Here is a 23,971-nt window from a genome sequence, read left to right on the forward strand (position 1 = left end):
ATACTGGTTGAACTCCTGTCAGTCATTACCATTCGATTAACTTTATACAGCATGCAGGTAGGACTTTAAAGAATTGTCAGCTGGGCCGGACTAATCCCAGCACTCGGGAGGTAGAGGCAGGCGGATCTCTGTGAGTTCAAGGTCAGCCTGGTCTACAAAGTGAGTTCCAAGACAGGCTCCAAAGCTACAATGAGAGACCTTGTCTCGGAAAACGTGCGTGCACGCGCGCACACACACACACACACACACACACACACACACACACACACACACACAATTGCCTAGCACGTGGCAGGAAGAGTTCTAGGCCTTGAATGGAGAATGCAACACAAATAAACCCTGCCTCAAAGAGAATAGAGCCAAGAAATGAAATGTGTAGTAATTTTAAGCTGAACGGTCTTTAGTTGCGTTAAGACCTTGATTTTTTTACTCCTCCAGGTAGCCACACTTTATTCAATAAAACAAGGATCTAATAAATACTTACTGTGCTCAAGTGACACAAATGTACATTGATCACTTTCTTTCTTTCTTTCTTTCTTTCTTTCTTTCTTTCTTTCTTTCTTTCTTTCTTTCTTTTTTTTTTTTCCAGACAGGGTTTCTCTACGTAGCTTTGCGCCTTTCCTGGATCTCACTTGGTAGCCCAGGCTGGCCTGGAACTCACAGAGATACGCCTGGCTCTGCCTCCCGAATGCTGGGATTAAAGGCAGGCGCCCCCACCGCCTGGCCATTGATCACTTTCTACCCCACTGAAAGTAAAGTTACCAAAACCAAAGTCTAAATTATAAAAACAGGTATAAATGCTGAGAGATGCTACATAATGCTGCAGACATAAAATGAAGAGGCCATATATGTGGTGAGGTGGAACAAAACTACATGCAAAAATCTTAAAGCCATCCTACATACTACTTTATATTATTGCTATAGAGTATAACTTAGAGAAAGGATGCCTGTTGTGGCAGATGATGAGGGCCAGGATAAATGCCACAAAACATACTGCACAGGTACAGGTATATCGAAGACACACTCAATGATCTGCTCCAACTAAACAAAGTGCATGTAAAACAAAAATAAACGTGGGAAGGTAATGGTCTATTGTAGAAAACCTATCCACGAATACTACTCAGCTGTAAAGAAAAGTGAAGTCATGGACTGTGCAGGTAAATGGACGAAACTAGAAACCATCATATTGAATAAGGTAATCTAGACCCTCGAACGACAAACCTCCCGTGTTTTCACCGGAGGCTCCTAGCTCCATATTTTCAGATGTAAATAGTAACTTACAGAACTTCTGTAAGAATCATAACTTCTTATAGTAACTACAGAAACCAAGAAAGTAAAATAGGACCATTAAAAGGATGGGGATTGGTGAGCAAGAGAGAGAAGACTAACAGGGTACAAGTAATCTGATCAGGGAAATGAGAATTGGGGGTGGGAGGCTCTTAGGAAGAGGGAGGGAGGTAAATACAGAAGAAGATAGGAGGAGGGTAAAGCGTAATATCGAGTGCAGTGATCTGATAGGTTAAGGGGGGCACTTTTTGCTCTTTAGGGAGTGCTGTGGATATCACTCTGTATAAATAAAGTGCTGATTGGCTAGTAGCCAGGCAGGAAGGATAGGGTAGGCGGGACAAGGAAGAGGAGAAGGCTGGGAACAGGAAGGCTGGGAGGAGACACTGCCAGCCGCTGCCATGAGAAGCAACATGTAAAGACACCAGTAAGCCACAAGTCACATGGCAAAGTATAGACTAACAGAAATGGGCTAAATATAAGAGTAAGAGCTAGACAATGGTAGGCCTTTATACGTGGGTTGTGGGACTGCGAGGGCTTGGTGGAACCTGGAGAGAAGCTCTCCAACTACAAGGGAGGGGTAAGGAGGTATATTCAAGAAGGGAGGGCGGGGCGGGTGGTGGTGGTGGTGGTGGTGGTGGTGGTGGTGGTGGTGCTGCTGCTGCTGCTGCTGCTGCTGCTGCTGCTGCTGTTAGGATCCTGTACATGCACAGCTTGGAGTCTTGCATCTTACGTCTTACATCACCAGTGGGCACTGGCGACTACATACCCCGCCTTAAAAAGCTGGACATGGACCCCCACCCTTCTCTCTCTGTGTTCTCTCCCTGCTCCCTGCTCTCTGCTCTGCTCCTGTTATCTTCCCTTCTCATCAGGCCTGGCTCTGCCCGCTCCTATTCTCTCCTTCTTTCCAATAAAGCTCTTTGTAACTCTGGTAGCATGGTCGTGGCCCATGACTTTTCTGCTGGTAACCAGTGCTGCCACCAGTGCCAACTACCTATCAGTAATCCCAGCACTCAGGAGGCAGAGGCAGGCAGATCTCTGTGAGTTTGAGGCCAGCCTGGTCTACAGACCAAGATCCAGGACAGGCACCAAAACTATAGAGAGAAACCTTGTCTTGGAGAAAAAAAGAAGAAAAAGAAAGGAGAATGGTAAGATAACTTAAAGGATGCCAGAAAAAGGGAGAAAAACATACCATTAACTGTTTACCCAAAGAAAAACCTTTAATACATGTAATTCAGTATATTAATATATATATATATATTATATATATGTGTATAGATTTAATGAATTTTTCTCATCTGGGCTGACAATTCTCCCCCTTTTTTTGTTAGGTGGTCCAAAGACCACCTAACAAAAACCCTACTACACGAGAAGGCCTCTTCTGAATCGTTGGCCAGGGTTTTCCAAGAGACTCCCAACCCATACAACCTATTGCTGTTGACCATGGTTGGCCTCCTGAAGATAAGTCTCTGTTGTTGCATGCACTTTAGAAAGAGGTCCCAGAGGCCCCTGGGCTGGAGCTGATTTGAGTGCCTCCTCCCTGAGGACTATCATGATACCATGCTACCTTCAAAGGTAGGAGGCAACCAGAGTCCTATCCATTTATGACACCTATGAACCACATCAATGACCAGCATGGTACAATAACCTGAAGGGTGTAACAGTGGCACAATTGCCTTTGTGTAACCATAAGCTTTCTAATTGAACTTACGGCCCTCTCAAAGCATGGAAACTATGTCTGGTACTGGAAACCTAGCTAACTACTCAGTACTAGCGAGTTATGAATATTGGAAAAGAATCTATACCCACTACTTTAGTAAACCAGCATAATCCTTAACAACAATCTATAAGTATTTAAACCTACAGGTAAGTTTAGTCTTCAATCCTCATCAAGGAAGATTCTCTTTCCTTGATGTCTCTTTCAACAGACAGAGACCGCTACAGAAAACCACCACCAATCAAAGTATAGAGTTTCCAAGCCCTATCTCAGTGAGTACATCTACAAAGCACTTCATCTCCTAAAGCTCAGAGAACATTGCGGAAGAGGTGAAGGAAAGACTGTGAGAGCTATAGGGCCAGGGATTTTGCTGTGAGATTGTGTCTCCTAGTAATGTCTGAAGCTACATAAAGTCTTACCATGTGACTGACTAAATATGAGCTGAACAAGGTTGACACCAATGGACTTGACAAACTGGAAAGGGAAAAGCCCGTAAGGCCTCAGCCCCACACAAGAACTGCAGGAGGCTGAGGAATTCTGAGAGCAGGAGAAATAGTCTACCCCAGGGAAGAGCTCACTAATTGGTTGCCCGGTGCAATGGCCAATCCTGAAATTACACATATAAGTAGATTATATGAACTGAGAAGATTATATTCAGAAATATATGAATATATATGTGTGTGTGTGCGTGCTATAACAATTAAGGAAAAAGAAGCCATGAGTTTGAAAGAGAACGAGGAGGGGTTTGTGGTAGAGTTTGGAAGGAGGAAACAGGAGGGATAAATGTTGTAATTATATTATAATCTCAAAGCTTTTCAGTTATCTCAGATGCATGACAATTTTTCTGTATGGCCATCCACTCATGTACAAAAATGTAGCCAAATTAATAATTTGTGTGTATGTGTGTATTCCCTTTGGGCAGGTGTGGGGGCCCACAGAGACCCCATCATGTGGCTTGTTTTCATGTTGACTCAAGGTCAGAGAGTTCATTCTTCTTTTCCCCTGCAAGGCTGCATAATAGGATGTTTTGGCCAAAGGCGTGGTTACCAGGTATCTTCTACCTCAGGTACTATTTATGGGACGCTTTGCCATAAGGTGTGGTTTCCAGATGTATTGAGCACTACAGAGGTGTTTATACTTGACTGTACTTTTTTCCTTGAACTGTGATATCTTAGAAAGGGGAAGGTCTCCCCCCCCCACTTACTTTGGGTAGATAAAGGCTATTAATAATAAACTCAGGTGTCTGTGGTAATGACCCAGAACACTCCCGAAGCTATCCTGTGTTTGTCTTTTTCTTCATCTATGTTTGTATTTTATAGCTATCATTTCCCAATTCCACACGCCCCCTTCAGAACCATTCAACAGGTTGAGCAGGACTTGAGCGATAGGTCCATTCTCTATTCTATTTGAGTAAATAAATAAGCTTAACTTTAAGAAGACTGAAAAAAAAACGTCCATGAAGTCTGGGCTTTATGTTAAAGAAATTATATATTATGAGAAGCATCAGGTACTCTTTTGTGAAATATGCACAGCAAGGGAACAATGAGGATGGTCTAGTGAGGCAGAAAGAAAAAAAAAAAGAAAGACAATGGATCAGAGGAACATTTCAAAGCAATGTCTGTATGATTCAGTTAGGGGAACCCCCGCAGAAGAGGGGGAAAAAAGATTGTAGAAGCCAGAGGGACTGAGGACACCACAAGAACTCAGCCACAGAATCAACTAAGCTGGGCTCATGGGGGATCACAGAGACTGAAGCAACAATCACAGAGCCTGTATGGGTCTGAGCTAGGTCCTTTGATTATGTTATGGTTGTATAGCTGGGTGTTCTTGTGGGACTCCTAACAGTGGGTTTCTACTGGGTTTCCACAACCAAGCTTGATATGAGGGTTTGTGCCTAGTCATATTATATCTTGTTATGCTGTGTTCAGTTGATATCCCTGGGAGGCCAGCTCTTCATTGGAAGGGAAATAGAGGAGGAGTGGATCTGGGGTAAAGGGTAGGTGGGCAAGAATGGGAGGAGTGGGGAAGTGGAAAGTGCAGTAGGGATGTAGTGTATGAGAGAAGAATAGAAAGAAGAAAAAAGAAATAAGGCTGGTTTTGAGATGGAAATGTATTTGGTGGGTTATGTGATTGAATCTATTGAAGGCTGATATTTAGAACATATCCATTAATTCGAACTTTGTTGGCAGGTTTGTAGAACATAAACAGAAAAATTAAAGAATTAAAAATGATCATGAACAAATGGTGAAAATGTTTTACATTATCTACCAATGTCTTAGTTTGAGTTTTTATTGCTGTGAAGAGACATCATGACCAAAGCAACGCTTACAAAGGAAAACATTTAAGTGGGGCTGGCTTACAGCTTAGTCCATTATCTTCATGGGGGGAAGCATGGTGCAATTCAGGCAGACATGTTACTAGACAGGTAGCTGAGAGTTCTACATCTTGATCTTCAGACAGCAGAAGGAGGCTATGTGCCACATTGGGTGTAACTTGAACATATAAGAAACCTCAAAGCCCACCTCCACAGTGATACATGTCCTCCAACAAGGCCACACCTGCTCCAACAAGGCCACACGTCCCAATAGTGCCTTTCTCTATGGGCCAAACATTCAGACACATGAGTCTATGGGGGCCATATCTATTCAAACCACCACAACCAACAATAAGAAGAAAGATGGGCAAATGGGAAGGTAAAGAGACATCTCAGAAGCAATCTGTGGTCTTTAGAGAATATGCCAGAAGAGGAAGCCAGTCCAAGACTAAACAGTATAAACACTGGGTTTGATAACTATAGCTGGTCAAATTTCCTCAATTCACATCTTGCATAATTTAAACGTTCGGTAGATTTGTGGCACAGTGAAAAACAGGTGTAATCAAAGCATGTTAAATGATATAAAATAAGAGAATGTTTATCTGACATATTTGGGGACCCAAAAAGCTATTCTAAGGAAAGAGAGGGTAAATGTTGACTCTCTGATCTGTATATTACTTTCAGTCTTTTAAATTTCATCTTTATATGTTGGCCATTGTCCAGTCATCTTGCTGTTTCCTTTCTTAATGTATTTTCACATGCTGACTAAGCTGCCTGTTTGGTAGAAATCATAAAAGGAGAAATATTTTGTTGGTGGCTGACACTACTGCCTAAGAACCCAAAAGATTTAATGGTTTCAATAATAGAAAGCAACCTTTTATATGATGCAGTATAATAACAATTAAATCCCATTTTAACTTTACTCTGCATTAAGCCCACAAGATGCTTTTGTTCAATGTTTTAAGAGTAGTAAAGGAATGAATTTTAAATGATTTGAGACTGATATACACACATATAAACAGGTAAATACAAGTCTAGGTTAGCAAAATTAATGCCCTACAAATATACTTGTATATTATTAAATGGGGGCAAAGCCAAACAACCATTTTTAATTCCATTACCCTTGTTAAAGAACAAGGGATCTTACTGAAACACTGAAACATGATGTTTTCATCATATTTCTTATTTATGTATCACTCAGGGTGATTATGCCAGGCATTTCTGCCACTATATAATAAGACATTGCTAAGGATTTGGATTTTAGAGAAGATAATGCATTGCAAAGCAAGGGGAAAAATAATGGGGAAATGCCCCATTGTTATTGTCTAGATTCCAACAGATCCTTCTACCAAAAATTCTAGTAGGCAACTCTACTTAGAAACTTCTTTTGGCAAAGAAAATAAGAGGACCAAAGTCAGTCACACTGCTTTTAAAATCATGTGAACAGAGAGTTCGACTCCAGAAACAAAATCAAACATGAGCTCTAGAGTCTGAGCTAGCAGAGCTGCTTCTACACATGTCCCATGTGAGACTCCTTATCTGGCTGGGTTTTCTTGGACTATTTAAAGACCTTGGGTAAATTTAAAGTGGCATTTTATTACTAGGATGAGTCACTTTGAGATTTTGTACTCCGCAACCATTCCCCTTCTTGTTGCCGTTTGCATGAAGTGAATTATGTAATAGATTGGCGCTCAGATGAAAATATGGACATAGGCTTAGCTTCTCTATTCTATGTTTTGCCTCCTAGAAGCCACGTTCTTACCAGGAAGGAGGGCTTCACTATAGCAGTCTCATTTTGTTTCAGGAGAGCTACTGCAAATCTTACAAGTAAATGTAAGGTTTTCTTGCTGTGAAGAGACACCATGACCACTGCAACTCTTTTTTTTTTTTTTTTTTTTTTTTTTTTGTGTGGAGCTGAAGATTGAACTCAGGGCCTTGTGCTTGCTAGGCAAGCGCTCTACCACTGAGCTAAATCCCCAACCCCACTGCAACTCTTATAAAGAAAAACATTTCATTGGGACTGGCTTATACGTCAGTGGTTTAGTTCATTGTCATCATGGTGGGAAGCATGATGGCACATGGCAGACACAGTACTGATGTAGTAGCTAAGAGTTCTATATTGAGATTGGTAGGCAGCATGAACAGAATGTCACTGGGCCTGGCTTGGGCTTCTGATACTCCAAAGTGTTAGGGACCAAGATGTCAGGAACCAAACATGAACCACGGAAAGTACTAGCTAGGCCAGAGAACAAGTCATAAGCCTACTGCCCCTTCCCAGAGCAGTAACCAGAAGCCCCGAAAGATAAGAGAACAATCCACCCCAGAACTGCCATCTGGACCAGAGGTGAGTGCCTGGGGTTATAGTCAGAGAGGCAACCGCCCCTGGGTCCCACCCCTGGGCACCATCCTGGGAGGACCTGCCCAAATTGGCCCCAGTTTCCGGCCAATTGGCAGGCCCTGTGGGAAGGCTCCCCTTTTCCAAGACCGCAGGCAGACCCTGCAGTCTCCACACCCTGCACCCACACCCATTTGCCCGAGACCCCAGCCACTTCCTGAGACTCAGAGACCAACCACCAGCTCCCATCCACCCCGGAACTCCCATCTGGACCAGAGAGACCCTCCAGTGGACACTACAGCCTCAATGACTTGCCCCCACACCCATCTGCTAGAGACCCCAGCCACTTCTGGAGACTTAGAGACCAGTGTCCAGCATTCCATCCTACCCTGGAACTCCCATCTGGACCAGAGAGGCCCCAGCTCACATCTGCTCCAGACCAGAGCTTCCATCCTGTCCCAGAACTACCATCTGGACAAGAGGAGCTCCCATCTGGACAAGATAAGAAGACCCCAGGGACTTCCTGAGACTCAGAGTCCAGCCCCCCAGCTCCTATCCGGCCAGCACTCTCATCTGACCCAGCGCTCCCATCTGGCCCAGAGAAAGGCTCCCTAAATCTGTCAGCTCTGTCTGGACCAAGTACACTGATAAGACTAAGAACGACCCCATAATGAGATGGACAGAAGCCAAGGCAGAAGTACATACAACAAAATAAAGAGCAATACAGCATTACCAGAACCTAGCCCTTCTCCAACAGCTAGACTTGAACATCACAGAATGGAAGAAGAAGGAAACAACCTTATAAGTAACATCATGGAGAGGGTAGAGCCTTATATAGAAGAAATCAAAATAAAGTGGAGGAACAGACAAACAAAAAATGGGAAGAATGCTATAAAAAACTAGAGGAAAGGACAATTAAAGCAGAAGAAAACAATAAGTCCCTGAAAGAAAATCATGAAAAAGCAAGGGAAACAGTCCAAGACCTGAAGAGGGAAATAGAAAAAATGAAGAAGACACTAGCAGAAGGAATGCTGGAAATAGAAAATCTGAATAAACAAACAGGAACTTCAGATGCAAGTATAACAAACAGAATGCAAGAGATGGAAGAGAGGATATATGGTGTTAAAGATACATTAGAAGAAGTTGATTCATCAGTCAAAGAAAAAACTAAAACCAACAAAGTCATGACCCAAAATGTCCAAGAAATTTGGGACACCATGAAAAGACCAAACCTATGAATAATAAGGATAGAGGAAGAAGAAGAATACCAACTCAAAGGCACAGAAAAATATATTTAACAAGATCATAGAAGAGAACTTTCCCAACTTAAGAAGGAAATGCCTAGGAAGATACAAGAAGCCTATAGAACACCAAACAGACTAGACCAAAAAAAAACCTCCCCTCGCCACATAATAATTAAACAACTAAATGTACAGAATAAAGAAAGAATATTGAGGGCAGCAAAGGAAAAAGGCCAAGTGACTTATAAAGGCAAACCCATCAGAATAACACCCGATTTCTCAATGGAGACTTCGAAAGCCAAAAGGATCTGGACAGATATAATGCAGACACAAAGAGACCATGGATGCCAGCCTAGACTAATATACCCAGCAAAACTTTCAATCATCATAGATGGAGTGAACAAGACCTTCCAAGACAAAACCAGATTTAAACAATACTTATCCACAAACCCAGCTGTATAGAAAGCACTGGAAGGAAAATTCCAACCTAAGGAAGGCAGATACACCCATGAAAACACAGGCAGTAGATAACACCACAGCAGTAAACCCCAAAGAAGAGAAGTACACACACACTACCACCAAAAAATAAAAATAATAACAGGAATGAACAATCACTGGTCATTAATATCCCTTAATATCAATGGATTTAATTCACCTATAAAATGACACAGACTTACAGAATGGATACGAAAACAGGACCCAGCTTTCTGCTGCATACAAGAAACACACCTCAAATTCAAAGACAGACACTTCCTAAGAATAAAAGCCTGTGAAAAGGCTTTCCAATCAAATGGTCTTAAGAAGCAAGATGGTGTACCCATCTTAATATCCAGCAAAATAGACTTCAAACTAAAATCAATCAAAAGAGATAATGAAGGACATTACATACTCATCGCAGGAAAGATCCTCCAAGATAAAGTCTCAATTCTGAACATTTATGCCCCAAACACAAGGACACCCACGTATGTAAAAGAAAGATTACTAAATTGTAAATCACATATAATACCCCACACATTAATAGTGGGAGATTTCAACACCCCACTTTCACCTCTGGACAGATCGGCCAAATTGAAACTCAACAGAGACATAATGGTCTTAACTGATGTTATGGCTCTAATGGACTTAATCAATATCTACAGAACATTCCACCTAAAAACAAAAAAGAATATACCTTCTTCTCAGCACCCCATGGAACCTTCTCTAAAATCAACCACATACTTGGCCACAAAGCAAATCTCAACAGATACAAAACAATTGGAATAACCTCCTGTGTTCTATCAGACAACTATGGTTTAAAGTTAGGTTTCAACAACAGAAAAAAACTACAGAAATCCTACAATTTCATGGAAACTGAACAATGCTCAACTGAATCACCAATGGGTTAAGGAAGAAATAAAGAAAGAAATTAAAGACTTCCTAGAGATAAATGAAAATCAATACACCATATACCCAAACTTATGGGATACTATGAAAGCAGTGCTAGGAGGGAAATTCATAGCACTGAATGCCCACATAAAGAAACTGGAGAAATCTCACGCTAGTGACTTGACAGCACACCTGAAAGCCCTTGAACAGGAAGAATCAAAGTCTCCCAGGAGGAACAGATGCCAGGAAATTATCAAATTGAGAGCTGAAATCAATAAAATAGAAATAAAGAGAACAATATAAAGGATTAATGAAACAAAGAGTTGGTTGTTTGAGAAGATCAACAAGATAGACAAGCCCTTATCCAAACTAACCAAAAGACAGAGGGAGTGCATCCAAATTAACAAAATCAGAAATGAAAAAGGGGACATAACAACAGACAATGAGGAAATCCAGAGAATCATCAGGTCATACTTCAAAAACCTCTACTCCACAAAACTGGAAAATCTAAAAGAAATGGATAATTTTCTGGATAGGTACCATATACCTAAGTTAAAACAAGACCAGAAACCATTTAAATAGTCCAATAACCCCTAAGGAAATAGAATCAGTCATTAAAAGTCTCCCAACCAAAGAAAGCCCAGGACCAGATGGTTTCACTGCAGAATTCTACCAGATCTTCAAAGAAGACTGAATACCAATACTCTTTAAATTGTTCCACACAATAGATGCAGAAGGAATATTACCAAACTCCTTCTATGAGGCTACAATTACCCTCATTACTAAACCAAACAAAGAAAGAGAACTACAGACCAATCATCCTCATGAACATTGATGCAAAAATACTCAATGAAATACTGGCAAACAGACTCCAAGAACACATCAAAACAATTATCCACTGTGATCAAGTAGGCTTCATCCCAGGGATGCAAGGGTGGTTCAACATATGAAAGAAAATCTGTCAATGTAATACACCATATAAACAAACTCAAAGAAAAAAAACACATGATCATCTCACTAGATGCAGAAAAGGCATTTGACAAAATACAACACCCCTTCATGATAAAGGTCTTGGAGTGACAAGGAATACAGGGAACATACTTAAACATAATAAAGGCAACCTATAGCAAGCCAACAGCCAACATCAAATTAAATGGAGAGAAACTCAAAGCAATACCACTAAAATCAGGAACAAGTCAAGGCTGTCCCCTCTCCCCATACTTATTCAATATAGTACTTGAAGTTCTAGCCAGAGCTATAAGACAACATAAGGAGATGAAGGGGATACAAATTGGAAAGGAAGAAGTCAAGCTTTCCCTATTTGCAGATGACATGATAGTATACATGAGTGACCCAAAAAATTCAACCGAGGAACTGATACAGCTAATAAAAACCTTCAGCAACATAGCAGGATACAAGATCAACTCAAAAAAATCAGTAGCCCTCCTATATGCCATAGACAAACAGGCTGAGAAGGAAATCAGAGTTACATCACCCTTTATAATAGCCACAAATAATATAAAACACCTTGGGGTTACTCTAACTAAGCAAGTGAAGGACCTCTATGACAAGAACATTAAGTCTCTGAAAAAAGAAATTGAAGAAGATGTCAGAAAATGGAAAGACCTCCCATGCTCATGGATAGGCAGGATTAACATAGTAAAAATGGCGATCTTACCAAAAGCAATCTAAAGATTCAACACAATCCACATCAAATTACCAACACAATTCTTCACAGATCTGGAAAGAATAATACTCAACTTCATATGGAAAAACAAAAAACCCAGGATAGCCAAAAGAAGCCTGTACAATAAAATAACCTCTGGAGGCATCACGATCCCCAACCTCAAGCTCTACTATAGAGTTACTGTAATAAAAACAGCTTGGTACTGGCATAAAAACTGACATGTGGACCAATGGAATCGAATTGAAGACCCTGACATTAACCCGCACACCTATGAACATACAATTTTTGACAAAGAAGCCAAAAATGTACAATGGAAAAAAGAAAGCATCTTCAACAAATGGTGCTGGCATAACTGGATGTCAATGTGTAGAAGGCTGCAAATAGATCCATATCTGTCACCATGCACAAAACTTAAGTCCAAGTGGATCAAGGACCTCAACATAAATCCAGTTACTCTGAACCTGATAGAAGAGAATCCATCTCCCCCAAGACCCAGCTGTAGCACTCTTGGGCATATACCCAAGGAATGCTCAATCATACCACAAGGGCATTTGCTCAGCAATGTTCATATCAGCATTATTTGTAATAGCCAGAACCTGGAAACAACCTAGATGCCCTTCAACTGAAGAATGGATAAAGAAAATATGGTACATATACACAATGGAGTACTACTCAGCAGAGGAAAAACAATGAGATCATGAGATTTGCAGGCAAATGGATGGATCTAGAAAAAAATCATCCTGAGTGAGGTAAACCAGATTCAGAAGGACAAACATGGTATGTACTCGTAGGAGGATACTAGATGTAAAACAAAGATGACTAGACTGCTACACAACTCCAGGGAGGCTACCTAGAAAACGGGACCATAGGAAAGACACAGGGATCATCCAATGACAGAGAAATGGATGAAATCTACATGAACAACATGGACGACAGTGGGAGTAATGAAGGTCAAGTTTTGTGGGAAAGAAAGCTTAGGGGAGCAGGAGATCCTAGCTGGATCAAGAACAGAAAGGGAGAACAAGGAATCACAGACCATGACAAATGAAGACCACATGAGAACAGGAATAGGCAGAGTGCTAGAGAGGTCCCCTTAAATTCACAATGATACATCCTCTGTAGTCTGCTGGCAATGGTCGAGAGAAAGCCTGATCTGACCTAATCTGGTGATCAGATAGTCAAACACCCTACCAGTAGAGCTGGAACTCTCATCCAACAACTGATGGAAGTGGATGCAGAAATCCTCAGCCAGGCCCCAGGTGGAGCTCCAGGTGTCCAATTGTTGAGAAAGAGGAGGGATTGTAAGAGCATGAATTATTGAGTCCAAGATTGGAAAAAGCACAGGGACAAACAGCCAAACAAATAGAAGCACATGAATTATTAACCAAAGGCTGTGGAGCCCCCAGCTGGAGCAGGCCCTCTGGATAAGTGAGACAATTGAATAGCTTGATCTGCTTGGGAGGCATCCAGGCTGTGGGACCAGGACCTGTCCTTAGTGCATGAGCTGGCTGTTTGGAACCTTGGGTTTATACAGGGACACTTTGCTCAGCCTGGAAGGAGGGGACTGGACCTGCCTGTACTGAATCCACCAGGTTTAAATGAATCCCCAGGGGAGTCTTGGCCCTGGAGGAGATGAGAAAGAGGGAAGGGGATGAGGGGAAGGTGGAGGTGGGGGCGGGAGGGGGGAGGACAGGGGAACCCATGGCTGATGTGTAAAATTAAAACACAAATAATAAAAAAATGAAAAAAAAAAGATAAGAGAACATCCCACAGTCAGATGCCATCAAAACCGAATGTAAAGAGCATTCCATGGTCAGGTAGCCTAGCAACAGAATAAACGGCCCCTGACCAGTGACATTAGCTGACATCTCGCAGTTGCAGGATCTGCCTCACATGTCTAGTACCCCTTCCATGTTCTGCATGTCCGTTTTCCCCTTCCCTCCTTCCTGCCCCCTTCCCTCCTATGCTATATAAGCCTTGTAGAGAAAAAATAAAAAAATAAAGTTGGCAGCTTGATCAGAATCTTGTCTTGCTGTCCTCCTTTGTGTCACCCATCCCTTTGATTCGCTCCCACAGGTGGGTCCTTCGCCCCCCCCCCCCATTGAAATCCTGCTGGCTGGGGCATCTGGTGCCCAAGGGCACCAAAGCCCAACCTCAGTGACACACTTCCTTCAACATGGCCATACCTACTCCAAAAAGGCCACAGCTCCCAATAGTACCACTTCTTATGAGCCTGTGGAGGCCATTTTCATTCATAGCACCACAGGGGCCAATATTGTTCTATTCATAACAAAAGTGATATTTTGATTCCCATTTTCATTTTTTCTTCTTTCTGTGGAAGGATAAAAATGTTGATAATTTGGTTCCTTTAAAACTTCATTATTTTGTTACATTGGCCAAGATCATTGAGAAATAAATGATCAAGTATTTAAACTAAGCTTGAGTCTCAGACTTTCATATGTGAGAGAGAGAGCATGTAGAACCTGTGCCAGAGCTGACTTAGCCTGTAGTCATAGTGGGTGTAGAGACAGTCTGGAGAATAGTTTTGGATGCCTAGAAATGTTTCCTTTTTTTTTTGAAGACTAAAAAGAAGAAATACATGTAATCCTACTTGGATTTGTTTTCATCCCAATGCAATCATAGTATTTTACTTTACTTTTAAATTATTTGGGTTTTTTTCCCCCAGAGTTGAGGACTGAACCCAGGGCCTTGCGTTTGCTAGGTAAGTGCTCCGCCACTGAGCTAAATCCCCAGCCCTGGTTTTTGTTTTTGTTTTGTTTTGTTTTGTTTTGTTTTGTTTTGTTTTGTTTTTGTTTTTTAGGTCTTTAAATAGTGCAAGAAAAACCAGCCAGATAAGGAGTTTTGCATGGGACATGTGTAGGAGCAGTCCTGCTAGCTCAGACTCTAGAGTTCATGTTGATTTTGTTTCTGGAGTTGATCTTTCTGTTCACATGATTTTAAAAGCAGTGTGACTGACTTTGGTCCTTTTATTGTCTTTGCCAAAAGAAGTTTTCTAAGTAGAGTTGCCTACTGGAATTTTCAGTAGCAGAAAAATGTGTTTGAATCTACACAATAACAAACATTATTTTTTCACTTCCTTTGCAATGGATTGTCTTCTCTAAAATCCAAATCCTTTCTTGTTAAAAATGATATTTTAACATTTTGATAGCATTTTAAGTATTTGAATGAAAGGAACCCCTAGAAACAAGGAAGAATGCATTTCCACCAAAATCATACTGCAACTCTGCTTGATGGTGTGTAAAGGATTTAATGATGCTTCTCAGCCCTTCACTATGGTTCAGTTGGTTTTAAATTGCTCTGATCTAATTTAAGTTGTTGGATTCAACTAGTGGTCACTGTGTTGTGTTCATAGGCTTGGGCCGCTCTTCTTGAAGATAGAATGGCTCATGTGAGGGGCTCTGAGCAAACAGCCCTTGGGCAACATCTTTCTAGAGAAAGATATAAGGTCATCAACAAGAGTGATGTCTTGGGACATAGGCTATTGGTATATATTTTCTTAGCTGCAGATACCAATAGATGCTACTATGACAGGAAGTAGAGCAGCGTCTATTAGAAGCACAGGTCTTTCTAGCTGTAGATCTTTTAGATATTAAGAGACGGGGCATGCAGTTACTTTTACAATGCACGATGGCTGATAGCTGATACTCCTACCAGACACTACTAAGATTCTAAACTTAAAATCAAAATGACCTAAATTCTACATTTAAGGATGTGAACATGAACTAATCTTTGTTGTCAACTTGACCACATCTCAAATCAATGAAAACCCAAGCTTCTGGCCATTTCTGTGAGGGAGTTTTGTAATTAGAGATTTTGAATTAAGAAGGCCCACCCTAAATCTAGGTGGTACCTTCTGTGGCAGTCAAGAAAAATAAATGTCGTGAAAGAAGAAAATACTGCTTTTTCCTGCTTGCCCTCACTTTTCCTGAAAGTTCATCTATTTGTTACCACTTCCTCCCTTCACAGATAATAGATCCGTTTTTTTAATTACAAGGAGACTAAAGACAAATGGCTCTCCAGGAATTCTCCAGGACTCCAGGGGTTGATTGGGACTGCTAAGACATCTAGCCTCTGGGGCTCAACAACTCATGATTCTCATCCTTTCCAGTGTGAGACAGCCATTTTTGGGCTATCTGGACCACATCCTATAAGCCAATCTAATAAATCCCCCATTTAATATTTACATTCACTCCATTGATCTGTTCCTTGACATACTAATACAAAATACAAGTTGAGGCTGTACTCTCAAGCAGAAACTTTGAATTTGTATGACTTATCCAAAGAATCAAATATAAAGATACTTAAAGGATCAAGTATCAAAATGGCCAACACCACAGCCAGGTTGCTAGCTCAACTTCAGTTCATGAGTTTATTGGAGTGAATTTTGAGGAGCTTCATTTGTTACTACTTCATTAACTGATATGCAGAACTCCCATTTTTATCAGGTTGTGGAGCTCTCACACAAGACTACAACAGAATATTTGTTAAAATGTCAATCACAGGGTTGGGGATTTAGCTCAGTGGTAGAGCACTTGCCTAGCAAGCACAAGGCCCTGGGTTCGGTCCTCAGCTCCAGAAAAAAAAAAAAAAAGTCAATCACAGCAACATCTGTCCAGCTCCTGAAGCTGAACTTTTGATACTCTAAATATATTACAGTTATCCAAGTGAAAATGTATGTTGAGGTGTATTTGATGCCTCAAGTGCATTAGAATTGCAATTTTAATGAGATTTTAACTGTAATCAGTTCCTCAGAGTGTGTCTCACTGAGGCTGATCAGAACAGGAAATTGGAAAAATTATTTTTTCTGGAGGATTTTCATTGTTTGCTTTCCCTATATAATTAATAACAGGAAACAAACTCAATTTTGGATTCTAACTCCTTTGTGTGATAACACATTAATGAACTTATTTCCATTTTAAGTAATTATGAAATCCAACAACAAATCAAAAATTCACAAAACAAATGCATATTTTAACAGATTAGTAAAATATGACCATCCAGGTTGAAGGAACACAGGGGTTTCCCTTCCTTGTCATACCTCATGCCTCTCAAAGCTAACTGCCAACTCAAATAGGAAACAGAAAAATGCTTACGCTAAGTATGTGTTCCTAAACACAGAGGATCACTTTTAATTTCATATGGAATTTACTTAAGTGAAAATTTACGCTATCATTTTTTATGTAGGCAATCAGTTCCAAAATACAATGTTTATGGAGGTCATACATGCATAGCTGTGGTCTGTTTTCATAACCAGTTAAGTGCCTGTAGGACCTGTGTTACTGATGGTTTGGCTGAGCTGAAATAGTTCAGCCTCAGTGCTGAACCATAATAGACATAATTTCTCCATTCAGTGATTAGAACTTAGTTCCATACTCAAATTTACAGCCAGTGGTCCCCTTGATGAATCTCTTATTTTATTGTTCTTGGGTAGTGTCCAGTCTCCTAACTGCTTGGCTTCATACTTGGAAAACTGTCCTGTTTGGGGCCATAAACTGTGCAAACAAATCACCGTTGCTAAATTGACTGTCTGTGTGGCTCTTTTAGATAACTGTGATAAGGGACCATTTTTCATTAAACTAGTAAGATAAGGCTGGATTGAGCTGCTCACTGAGTCTTGCAGCACCCAGTTTGTAGACAATGCTGCCTAGATTTGTAACAACATCAAACATGGCAGCATGTCCACTGTCATAGAATATGGATATTCAAGGATGTTTCTGCCTTTTGCTGCTGTTGCTGTTGTTGTCGTCGTTAAGGTAGGTGACCGCATATTTAATTTCAAAACTAGAGATAGTTTAACAGTAAAATGTTATGATAAAACAAAATTTAATAATATCTTGTTAACTAGATGGTGTTATATGTGCAGACTTGTGGAATAAGTTTATCCAAAGACTTTTAAAATGAATACATTCATAGAACACTAAAGTCAGAAAAAAAAATAAATAGGCGAGTAAATAAAAGTAAATTAAAATAAAACCCGTATTGTCTGAATGTTAAGACACAACATAAGGGAGCTTGAGAGATGGCTCAGCAGTTAAAAACATTACCTGTTCTTGCAGAAGGCCCAGATTTGTTTCAAAACACCCACAACTAGGCAGCTCTGACCACTTTTAACTCCAGTTTCATGGGATCCAATGCCCTTTTCTGGCCTTGGTGGGTAGCTGCACACACTCAGGTACACACACATACAAATAAAATTCAAAATCAATAAAACAGCATATAATAATTTGTTGATATGTATTCAGATACTGTAATGAGCATTTGGACTAGATATTTTTAAAATTCTGTGCATTTTACATTGCTCATCCAAATAATATAATTGTCTTTCATTTAAAGATTGTGCCAGAGTTCTCTATGTCACCTCATTTCATGATTCACGTTTTTTCTTTCTTTTGTATAAAATCTTTATTTATGTTCATTGGTGTTTTGCCTGCACATATATCTGTTTGAGGGTGTCAGGTACCCTGGAACTGGAGTTAGAGACAGCTGTGAACTGCTATGTGGGTACTGGGAATTGAACCCAGATCCTCTAGAAGAACAGCCAATACTCTTAACTGCTGAGCCACCTCTCCAGCTTCTTCATGATTAATTTGCTTGGCAAATTAAAGTTATTTTTCTTTACAGACATGATTTTCTTCTTGGTTTTAATTGTTTACAGTTCCCATGCCTTTATGTAATAGCCTTCAGTCATTTCCGATCCCCGTTTTCCTCCTTCCTCCTTCCACTCCTCTGTCAATGGCACCCTTCTCTCTTCTTCTCGACAAGGCCCTTTCTCTTTTCGTGTCTTCTTTTTGGGTGTGGCTTGGCGTGTTTAAGTCTAGTTATTTGGCCAAGCATGCATGGGGAGTTATCCAGTAGAGTTACACCAAGGCTATACCACTAAAGAAACTGAGATTCCCTCCAGCAACAAGAATTTTAACTGCCTATAGCCCCTCTGGTAGGAGTGGGCCTCATGCTGCCCACCACCCCAATATATGATACAACACCAATGGGTCCAATCTTGTGTAAGTTCTATGCAGGTAACAAAAGCCACAGTGTGTTCATGAGTGTCCAGAAGGGGGAGACGTACAACGCAGGAATGTTATGTTTTTGATGCTTCAGACATATGCAATTGAGGGTTTTGTTTTGATTTGATTTTGGTTTTGTTTTTTCACTCCTGAGAATAAAGCTGCATGTCAGGTGCATGACACTACTCCCTGTTGGCAGACTGACTACATCAGACCTTTGATACACTGGTGTGGCTGTTGATAATCCTTTGCAACAATTAACAGTTTTCTTCCTATGATTTTATGTTTCCAATCTACCCTTACTGCTATAATAGAATACTGTTTACTAGCTAAGTCATTACAGTGAACAAAAAAATGTATTTCTTATTGTTCTGCAAAGTCCAAGGTCAAGAGGCTGTTAAAGGGGTGCTCATTTTCCCAAATGGACTCTGTTCTTCACAGGACAGACAGAGGAGCAGAAAAGACAAAAGAGTTCATTCCCCAAACTTCTGTTTCAAGAATTAAGTCAATCCATGAGGATAGAGCCCCTCTTGAAATACCTCTTGAAAGCCTCATAATCTTCCAATGCCATTTCATTGCTAACTAAATTTCAAAATTTGTTTTGGCAGAGACACTGAGACTATAGCCCAGTCCAGTCCTCTTGAAACTAATATGTGTCATGTATTAATCTTTCTGCCCTGTTTTTGTTTGACAGGGCTAAACATTTTAGTCAGAAAAGCTACTTGACAGTCAGTAAACAGTAAAGATATTTGATAGACGGTGCATGTTCGCTACTCTAAAGAAAATGTACATTGTTGAGCTTTGGAACAACCTACTTAAAACTAAACTGGAGAAAAGAACTTAACCTCCCTTTCCCTCTGTATTACATAGGTTAGTACATATATGGCTTGTACCCAGAAAAGCACCCTTTCCTCTCTTTCCTAGGTAACAATCACAGTGGAGGGATGATGTGTTTCCTATGCATGATTTGAAAGTTGAAGATTCTACCTTGACTACTTTGTGTCCGTGAAGTAGCTTCCTTTAGCAATCAGAGCCAGCCTTGTCAATACACAGTCCTGGTGGGAGCTCTGCAAAAAGGAGTTCTTACGGGTTCACACTCTCCTCAATTTAGTATTTTAATGACTAATTAATTAACTTTTGGTCCGATAGGGTTCTAGATCAAGATGGTGATGAGGCAGAGGAGGAGGAGGATGGAAGCATTCTGGTTGTGGAGAATGCTTGCCAAATCTCATCATAATGACCCATTTGGTATAGTGGGTAGCTGTACTGGAAGTACTACCCCCCATTGAGGCTTTGGTAACTGTCATGCCTCCAAGACCAGACCGAGACAGGAGCCCTTAAGACCCGAGATCCGAGATCCGGATGTGCCGGTGCTCTTGGTTCCTGGATTGTGGATGCTGGAGATAGATCAAGCAGAGTTCTCCAGAGAACACCACGGGACTACACTACACCGTTCCAGGACCCTGTAACCTATCCCTTTACTTGTAAGTTACCTCACAAAATAAACCTCCCTTTTAACTACGTGGAGTTGCCTTAATACTACCACTGATAATTTGCTCCAAACTTAGAGCTATGAGGGGTCTTTCTGTTTTATAAAGATTACTTTTCTATTGCATCTAATCCTTTGTGGACAGAAGGTTTGAATATAAGTAGAGGATTATTGGGAAGAAGTTATAGTTGTAGTTCTTGTATTAGACCAGAAGAATCTTGTGATAGTAGAATGGAGCATCACAATGGGGGACCAGGAAGGGGGACACTCTTGATTCTATAAGGTATAGGAAGAGAGAAACAAGACCTATAAGGGATCTTTACACTTTTCTTTTTTATGTAGTTTTGTTGTATTTTGTCTTTTGATGGTTTTTGTTTGTTGTGTGAGGAAGGATCTCACTATGTATGTCAAGCTAGACTTGGACTTGTGGGTTTCCTGCCTCAGGTTCTCAAGAACTAAGACCATGAGTCTGTACCACTGTGCTTTCCTTGATCAGTGTCGTTGACTTTGTAACAGTAAAGATTACCTAGTTCAGTGCATAGATCCCAACTGGAAAGTTGAGGTTTATTCGTCTCAACACATACATTCTTATATTATCATCAGTTATGTAAAGGTAGGCATTGCTTTTCCTTCCTGGAAAATTACATCATTTTCCTAGTGAGCTCTCTCACCCCACTGCAATCCTTAGCACATTCTTTCAATTTCTACAACTATCTAAGTTTATAGGCCTAGATTCCATGGTTCAAGGCAATTCTGACTCTCTGAAAGTGTTCATATCTGATCAGGAAAAACCACAAATATGCTCCCATGCAACCTTAGAAAAACAGCTCCATTAAACTTGCTTCAGCTATCCACTGTCCTGAGCTACCACACAAAAGTTGAGCAAATATAAAACAAAAGAGACTTGCAGGTCAAAATTAAAGAAAAGCAGCTATTTAGATAGCTGTGAAATCTCAATTCTTGACTAGCACTCATTCACCTTTTTAGAGAGTGATCTTTGATCTTCTCCCACAGACATCATCAAGTCCACACGACAAATATGTAAGGCCTCAGTGCCTTTGTCTTGCCAATACCCTCCATGTTCTTTTGGTATCACCATCTATTGACATTTACAAAAATAATCTCGTGTTGGTGTCATGAACCTTACTGTAATGCATATTTATCTTCACAAAATAGTTTTAAAAGCCCATAGCAACTTTGGATGCTAATACGGACTAAGGCCAGATGGGGGAGCTCTCCAAAGGATCTGCCGTTGGAATTTGACCAAGCCAAGCCAGGAGGCAGTTTCCATGAGAAAGTGAAGCCAAAAGATAGCTAGAAGAAAAATTGGGGGCAGAGAATTATTTAATCACCAAATGAAGAAGACAAGGATAAGATATAAATACCAAGAAAGAACTGACAACATCAGCCAGATGAAGGCTTCCCTAGGCTTTTTGTCGATTTTGCTGACCATACATTTAAAAAGGGGGCAAACAAATTGCAAGATTGAGAGAAAATTGATTGTTTGAGAGAAAATTGATTCTTTGAAACTCTGGATATTTCATTTGTTCCAGGTTTGGATTCAGCAACTGATGTTGAGTTTAGCATCATAAGTTTGCAGATCTGATTTGTCTGCTCACTGATTTGTCTACCTTATCCAGGAATGTTTGACTCCCAGGAAGTTCTCAAAGCAGAACAGTGGGTAGTTCCGGCTGGGTAAGTAGCAGCAGTAAGTTAGAGTTTTATTTATAAGTGAACACCATTAGATTTGCCTATTACTTTTAAAAGCAATAAAGTCAGGTGCGTTGCTTTTAAATGATATCAAACAAAATATTGGACAAATTTTCCAAGATCCTTACAAATCCACAAGATAACCATTATCCCTTTTTGTAGGTGAGAAATCAGGATCAGAGAGATCAAAAAATTTGTCCAAGTCCGCTTAGGTTATAAATGGAGTAAATGGAACCTTTTATTTGCTCTTTTTTAAAAATTGAGGTTGTCTTGTATTTGTTGATGTACTTCTGAATTTATTGTGTGTACATGACCATATGTATGCACATACACGTGGGGGAGTGAGTGAGTGTGTGTGTGTGTGTGTGTGTGTGTGTGTGTGTGTGTGAGACTATGGAGCTGAAGGTAAATGTCAAGTGTCTTCCTTGATTGCATTCCACTTTATTTTTTGACATGGGTATCTTGATGACCTAGGAGGTCACTGAGATAGCTGGATAGGCTGGTAGCAAGCCCCAGGAGTCCTCCTGCTCCATCTTCCCAGACTGAGTTTAGAGGCAGGCACCTATTTTTCTTTTTTAAATATAGATTATATAATAAAAAATTCAAATGTAGGTCCTTACACTTGTAAGTCAAGCATTTTACTGACTAAACCATCTACGCTGCTTGTCCTGGGATATTTCCAATTGTAACCAGGTAGGTACTTACCAAAGTATATGCCGTCTATCAAAGTATGTCAAAATCCCTACAGATTCCATTTTCTTCATTTAATTTTGGCTTAGGTTAATTCATTGGTTGGATTGTGGTTGCAATGTTTAACAAAACACGTGTTGCTGCCACCAATCTTATTTTCATCAGCATTATCACACCATCTGGTAAGGCTTTGCAGAGCCATAACTTAATTTCTTCAATCAAGATATATGACGTCAGCAGTAGAATAACATCTTGAAGCCCCTAGTATCGTCTGTATCCCCAGTATGCCTGAACTGTTGCCTTTGTCTCGGAGCCTAGGAAAACTAAAATAAATAGAAAATATTCATGATGATAACATTTCCTTGAAGCTATAGGTAGGTAGCCTTCATTGTCACCAAGTAAACAGTGTGTGGTGGTTTGAATGAAGATAGCCCCAATGTCTCTTATCTTTGCATGTCTAGTCCCCAGTTGGTGAACTGTATGAGAAGGATTAGGAGGTGTGGCCTTATTGGAGAAGGAATGGACTTATTGGAAGAGGTGTGTCACTGGGGGTGGGTTTGAGGTTTCAATAGCCCACATCAGGCTCAATTTCTCTCTCTCTCTCTCTCTCTCTCTCTCTCTCTCTCTCTCTCTCTCTCTCTCTCTTTGCTGCTGCCTATGGATCAGGATATAAAGCTCTCAGCTACTGCTCCAGTGCCACCCCTGACTGCTTCCCACCTGATAATAATGAACTAAATTCTCTGCAACTATAAGCAAGCTCTCCATTAAATAAATGTATTCTTTTGTAAGAGTTGCCATGGTTATAGTGTATCTTTACAGCAATAGAATGGTGACTAAGATATAGTGTATCATTTATTTTATATATAACATTTGCTTATGAGTTCTATAAGAAATAGATACACATTCCAATACTACATGTAGGGAACTGTAGGACTTGAACTTTAGTTTTGATCTCCCCGGGTAAGATGTCTAATTTTACAGAATAACCAGATACTCACTATCCTTTCCACCTTAGTAAACTTGATAAAGGATGAAGCCAGCTCATTTTCCATGCAATAATCATGTGGGAGAACTAACTTTTGTTTCTTTTTACATAGGTGCAATGGGTTAAAGG

Source organism: Onychomys torridus, chromosome 17 (genome assembly GCF_903995425.1).
Source record: "Onychomys torridus chromosome 17, mOncTor1.1, whole genome shotgun sequence".
In the NCBI taxonomy this organism is placed as follows: Eukaryota; Metazoa; Chordata; class Mammalia; order Rodentia; family Cricetidae; genus Onychomys; species Onychomys torridus.